We start from the raw sequence: 7,300 nt of genomic DNA, 5'->3' as shown, positions 1-7,300 counted from the left end.
AAGGAACTGCATTGTGCCCTGTGCTGGGAGGTGACAGAAGTACAGACAGGGTCAAAGTCTTCAAGAAACTTGCTAATGTAGCTGAGAAGGTCCAAACATACAGAAAGTTTAGTAATGAAACAAGAACAAATGGGGCTGTTGAAGAGGCCATGATGGCCCAAGTGCAGAGGGAGGTGGAGGGTCATGGGAGCCGGAGAGGGGCTGGCAGGAAAATGCCAGCACCTGTGTTTTGGGAAGATTAAGTTCCACGGAACGTACTTCGAGTTCGAGCTGGGGGAGACCAATAGGAGGGGGGACATAATTGCAATGAAGATCAGTGTGAAGAACTCTGGGTTTCAGGTGGAGCTCAACCCCAACAGGCAACTTGGAACATGTCACTGCTATTGCCTAGGTGGGACTAGAATTTCGAAGGCCCTTTCCAGCTGTCAAAAGCGTTTACTTCCACCAACCAGACAAGAATGACCAGGGCCTGAGACAGCACATTGCAGGGGCCAGGCTGGGAATGGCTTTATTCCAGCAAATGCCAAATGGAGGCCCCACTAAAACACCTGCAGCACAGGCACCAACAAAATCTGGTCAAATGTTTCCCTCTTACTCTTATCTTGAACCCACTGGGATCGGATAGCTTAGATAAAACACCATAAAATTCATCCATTATAAGTATATTGTGGTTTTTAGTATATAACACAGGTGTATGAGCGTCGCCTCTAATTCCAGAAAGTGTTCGTAGCCCCAACAAAGAAATCCACCCTTATAGCAGCCACTCCCCGTGTCCCCTCCCCCCAGCTTCTGGCAACCACTAGTCTACTTTCTGTCTCTGTGGATTTGCTTCTTGGTGGACATTTCCTATAAACGGATTCAAACAATCTATGGCCTTTTGTATCTTGTTTCTTTCATTCAGCATGCTGTGTACGAGGCCCATCCACATAGTAGCATGTGTCAGTACTTCATTCCTTTTTATAGCTAGGTAGTATTCCACTGAATGTTTTGCTTGTTTTGCTTGCCTGCTCACCATTCATGGACATTTGGGTTGTTCCTACTATTTAACAGTGCATTGAGCTACTCCTGTTTATCAAAGGAAAAACTGTCATGAGAGCTTCTGATATTTAAATTTACAAAGAGATAGAAAGTTGGGATGGAAGGAACATGGTCACCCAGGACAGTGGAAAACCACCTTGATCGTCAGTCGCCATCATAGGCATGCAATCTAAGTTTATGCCTGGATACTGAAGGGATAAACAAAATATTGGTATCGCCAGAGAGTATGTGACTTGAAGTGACATTTCTGAGCAGCAAAGCCCATTCCATGGATTAAAAAATGCCACCGGATTAGGGGATAAACTTTCACTTTCATGTTGTGCCAATGAGTGGGAGTTGAGTTTGTGGATTTCCAGGCATGACAGAAGCCAAGTCTCAGCCTAAGTGTGACCTACTTTCCACTCTGTAAACAGTCAGCTCAGACCCAGGCACAGCAGAACCCCAGCCCTGCTTCTTCCCCATAGTCCAAGCTGTTCATTTTCTCACTGTGTTTCTGTGAGTTGAAAGAATGCAAAAAAATCACTCAGCTAGGGGGCCTCCCTGATGGCATAGGGGTTTGAGGCGCAACCTATGAAGCTGTCCGCAGCCATTGCAGCACAAGTTCGATCCCCAGTCAGCCGGGTAGCAGCCCACATGGTGCAGCAGACCTCTCTTGACTCTCCCACTGCTGCCCTCAGCAGTGTATTTCAGTCAGTCTGCCTGTTCTGTTCCCCACTCTGTCTCTGGTGGGTCCTCTCACCTCCCTGCCTCTGGCCTGTACCCCAGCTCTTGTATGCATAAGTGAATAAATCTTTAAAAAAAATCACTCAGCTATCAATGATCGTGTTACAATATAAGTCCAAAGATGTCTTTGTCTTGTCCTACATCAAGCTGCATTACAAATAAGGCCAATAAATCATTTATCTGGTTGACACGAGACTTCTCAGTCCAGGCCTTCTGAAATATGAGGGGTGAAGGGGGGAAATTTAGCTGTATGTGCTCTTCTTCCAGTCATTTAATATAAATTTAAAATTATCAAGACACACAAAAAAAGCAAAGAGTCTTAAGGCTGAGACTTACCTCCAAAAGGAAACCTCTATCCAGGACCAACATGGTGCCAAAGCCAGCAATGACTGCCACGGTCTCGGCCACCTAATTACAGAGCTAACATATCACCATTAAAAATCATCTTAATTTTCCAGACCTGGGGAGGAAGGGAGCCTGGAGCGTGACTGCCCATGGGGATGGGGTTTCCTTTTGGCCTGATGGACACGTTCTTGGATTAGATCATGGCCAAAGCTGCCTGATTTGTTACTATACTAAGAGCCATTAAAATGTACATTTTAAGAGGGGATGTGAATTTGTGGTATGTGAATTATATCTCAATAAAGTTAAAAAAGTGAAATTATGACATATCATATGTTACCCAAAAAAAGTGCAGAAAAAAGGGCCTTCGTGGTGGCGCAAGAGGTTAAGATGCAGCACTATGAGGCTATCCGCAGCCATTTGTAGCACAAGTTCGATCCCCAGCCAGGGAGCTGACCCCCAGGGCACAGCAGACCTCTCCTGTCTCCCCGCTGCTCCCCTTAGCAGTGTGTTTCAGTAGATCCACCTGTTCTGCTCCCCACTCTGTCTCTGGTGAATCTTCTCCCAATACGTGTATTAAAAAAAAAAATTGAAGAACAAAGAACCATGCCTGGGGACGAGAAAAGATCAATTTTCTTTCAAACTTGCGTTTTGCTGTTGAGCTAATACATCCCCCTGTGCTATTGTCACCACCCAGATTCCCTGGAGCCCGCCCCTGCCATGCCACTGCAGGGCCCTGCTTTCCCTGGTTCAGTGGACACCCCTGTCCACAGACTTGGGTGGAAGTTTTCTTAACTGCTTTGCCCCCCAGCATGTGTGTTTCGAGAGAAGGCAGCCTGGCCGACAACGTGATTTGGAAATACGCTGCTGGCTGTGTTTTATGCATTTTATCAAATGTTTTTAACTTTGTACTAGCTAGGACCATGAAGGGCACAGTGGAGAAGGTTGAAGTTAAATAATAATTTCACTCCAGAAAGCGTTCAGCCAGGACAGCCAAGCCCAAGCTGCCTGACGCTGGCCGATATTCTCCCCAGGGACAGCCTCCCGACCCCCCATCTAGAGGTTGCTGATTAATAGAGTTTCGGGTAGATTTGGGGCTGAATAATATAGTGGTTGAGCCCGGGGTCTTTGGGTACAAGCCAACTGATCTACTATGTAATCTTGGGCATGTTAATTAACTTCTCCAAGCCTCAGTTTCCTCATCTGCAGGATGGGGGTTGGTTTTGTCACTAAGCAAGCCTCCTCCAGGGTGGGAGTGAACTAAGTGAGTAAATGAATATAAAGTGTGTAGACAAGCTGGCATGCTCTCGCTGCTTAGTAAGTGGCGGTGGCTGAGAGGATGACTGCTCTCACTGTTGGCTCCGTCCCGAAGGAAGGAAGGCACCTGTCACGCCGAATGACCGGCCTCAGGGATGCTGGCGCCCTGGCCGGCCGTCCTCCCACATAGACACATCACATTCTAAACAAGACAGTGCAGCTCAGGAGCACTTGGGAACTTGGTAGAGACGCTGTGAGGGAACCCACTACCGGGTTTTCACATGCTGCCATTTTGCACCATCTTCAGTCTTTAAGCGATAGAAGTCCCAGTGCCTGCTGCTCACGGGTTCTCAAAGAAGGTACCCAGTGCTGTGGGTCAGAATCCCGTGGGGCACTTGTTTAAAATAGGAAATTCCCAGGCCCCACCCTAAACTATTTCTCCAGAGCCTCGGGGCTGAGGCCCTGAGTCTCGAAGGCTCTTTCCAGCCTCCCTGCAGGCTGGTGTGAGTCCACAACCTGCATTTGAGAAAACTGAACCCCCACAGCACCCACAACTGTCAGTGCTGGACCCCAGGCGCTTGCAACATTGCTTCCCTCCTAATTCGGAAAAAAAGACTAAAGCAAATTGATGAATACATTTTTAACAGCTAAATAATAACCATGAGCGAATGAGTGAATGAAGCAGCCCCACATGTCTAGGTTCTCTGCTCCTCCTCAACAGGGTGTCCCTGAGGGAAAACCATATACTGAGGGCACTTTTTTTTCCTCAGTGCAAAAGCAATAGGTGATTAATGCTTAAGGTGTAGAAAATGAGGTAAGGACCAAGGGAAAGACAGACCAAAATCAGCACTCAGAGCTTCCTAGCATCCACGGGACCCAACAGTTCTTTCTGATCTTTGCTATGATGTATACAAATTAGTTAACAAATTTATATCATCCTATTATGCTCTAGATGCTCTGCTGAGCCTGCTTTTCAAGTTAGCAATGTCTGAATATTTTCTCAGTTCAGCTAATTCTTCATGATAACTTTAAGAAAGAGCAAGCAGAATATTCCTTCACAGGTCTATTATGATCTAGTTGTTCCCTGCCCAATCGTTGGATATCGCAACTCAATACTTAAAATAAAAGGGATGTTCAGATTCTAATCCAGATGTCTTTATAGAACATCTGTAGTTTTTTTCAGTTCCACCATTGATTTCAAGCAGTAATCAGGCTTGATGTTTACTGCCTATGAAAGAACCTTCTGGAAGGGTCTCAGGAAAACTTTCGCGATAGAATACAAAGGAGGAAGTTGTCCATGCCCCAAGAACATCAGCAAACCCAGATGAGCTCCACTGTGCTGACTCCAGGGTGCACAACAGGGAAACACTGAGCCTCTTGACATGGTCACAAGTGGATCTATCTGATCCAGTGTCACTGAGACCGCACCAACTTCATTCTGGTGAGCAGCCGCTCTGAGAACTAGACAGTGGTGCTCTGCCAACTGGAATGGTTTATTTTTATCATTTCTTTCCCTTTCGTTGCTTCAATTAGTTGCCAGGATATGACAGCAGGAGCGTGCTGTCTCTCTGGGGCTCAGATGTGGAAGAAATGCCTACAAGGGTAGAGATTTAAGAGTAAAGAAAACCTGGTGTTTGTAAAATGACGTGGTTTAATCTCATTTTTTGGATGAAACTCCATATCAATTTCTTCTCAGATACAGGGGACAAAGCAAAGGTGCTTTTGAGGAGTTGACCCCAGACCCCCAAGGCAGGGTCAGCCCTACATGCCTCTACTCTCTGCACCTCTGTTCTGACCTCTCACCCAAACTGGTGGCTGGCAAATGAACATGCAAGCGAATGAATGAATGAATTGGGGGATAATCCTCTATCCCATTTCGAGCCCAACTATGTACATGGCCTGAACCAGTATTTCCCACTGGTCTGGTCTTACTTTCTAATAACAACCCCATTGCTTAAAAGCTCAAAATAGATACTGCTTTCATCCCGCCTTGCAATTCTACGCACAGAGTCAATAGCCCACAGAAATATGTCCCAGCCCAACCACTAGGTACTCAGCACAATGAAAGGCCTCAGTATTCCCCACCATTCTGGGGTCACTAGGGCCATCTGCAAGGTCACACTAATTCAGTTGCTACAGAAAGTGTGGCTGCCTTTAAACCAGGGGGTAGAAAAAAGCCTCCTTTCTTCTCACCCGCCTGTGCCATCCCCACCCTCTGCTCTGAGGGGTCAACCCCACCCCGGCTGCCTGGTGTCCCGCTCCCGTCATCCTGTACTGAGTCTCGTGGCCCAAACAGAGGTCCCGCTGCTCACCCAGAACCCCAAAGCAAGGGTTTCTGGGAGCTTCTTCCCTATTGCAAACAACAAACTGACTGTTTGGCCGCCAAATTGTGCCAGCAACTTTGGGGTAATATACCCATTGGGGTTCCAAGGGAGATCGCCTCACTACGCTGGGCATTTCAACCCATGCCCAGGTTCTGGGTATGTTATAGGACAGGGACACACCAGAGAAACCAAAAATCACATTTGCGCTTATGGTAGCCAGTGCCATAGGGAAGCCCAATTTCCCCATGGGGCTGACTAACCACGGATGGCTGTCCTAAATCTTCGTGGTCGCCAAATCTGTTATAGGACAGGGAGAGGGGCAGCCCAAACCCCGCAAACCTGCCTATTCTAAATGGGTTCTGCCATCCGCCGCATCAACACAAAACATAGGAGACTTTAATGGGAAGGAACTTTAATAAAACTAGGAAACAATACAGGTAAGGCAAAGAGTCTAGTTTCTAAATGAAGCACCCAAAGTTACCCGTCCCCTCGGGTAAAAGTCCATTCATATGGGATTGGCCCAGAGCAAGGCCCCAAGGCCTGCCACAAGTCTAAAGCATCTTCCAGTGGGGACCCACAGAAAAGGATCACAAACAACCGGACAAGCCCGGAAGGAAAAGAGCAAAATCAACATCAAGATAAAAGCTGCCATGGTCACCTCCCCACGGGTCTCACCCACATCTGTGTCACCCCGTCCACGACCAAAAGACAAGCACAGTTTCTTCACGTGTCTCTAGGCTCCATGCGTCTCCTCCAGGTCTCCTGGCTCCATCCTGCTTCCTTCCTCAGTCTCTTCTGCAGCTTTCCCTCTTCCTGCTCAGCTCCACCCTTCCTTGGGTGGGGCAGGGAACCTGGAACCTCCCCCTTTCCTGAGGACCACCCTGTTACAGGTACACTTCCCCCTTGGGCTGTGTGGTCCCTTGCCCTGACTTTCACTTTCAATTCAACTACCTCTAAACATCATGGGAGCGGGGGAGGGGTCTTTCCCCCTTTTCAAAGATAGAATTTTTTTTCACCAAACCCCTACTAAGCATCTACATTTTGGTTTGCACTACATATTCTTTTCTCTTTTTTATGTTGTAGTGCCAGGACAGGCCACCAAGCAGGTTTTCTATGATCCCAGCAGACCCTGCCAATAAAGGAGAGTTGTGGAGCCCTCGGTGGCTTTCTCAGGCTTTTATTGAGCACATGTAATGCAGCCACCAGGTACACCGCAGGCAGGGGTGGGGGTGGGGTGGGGCCTCCAAGCCACAGGCAAGTCTTCACTCTGGGCTTCTCCGGCCTTCTGTCTTCCCTACTCTCTCCTGCCTCTTCTGCCTCTGCTTCCCTTGGCTAATATCTCAGTACTGCAGGCATGCCCACAGAAGTAAACAACACAACTTCTAACAACGTCAAACATGGCAATCCTAATGAGGGGAGGGCAGAGAAGTCTGAAAATCATTTACCCTACAATGTAAACAGAGTTTTATGCTTGTTTGTTTACCTGAGAACCCTGAGGGCTTATTGTTGTAAACTCACCAGCCAGTCTTCCATGCAAATGCCCAGAGGAGAGCCCCCTGGGACGCCCCACTGCGCCCCTGCAGGTAGGCGCCTCCCACATGGGGCCTCCTTGGACA

The sequence above is a fragment of the Talpa europaea genome, assembly GCF_964194135.1.
Source record: "Talpa europaea genome assembly, chromosome: 4".
NCBI lineage: Eukaryota > Metazoa > Chordata > Mammalia > Eulipotyphla > Talpidae > Talpa > Talpa europaea.
This window is presented reverse-complemented; position numbering follows the sequence as displayed.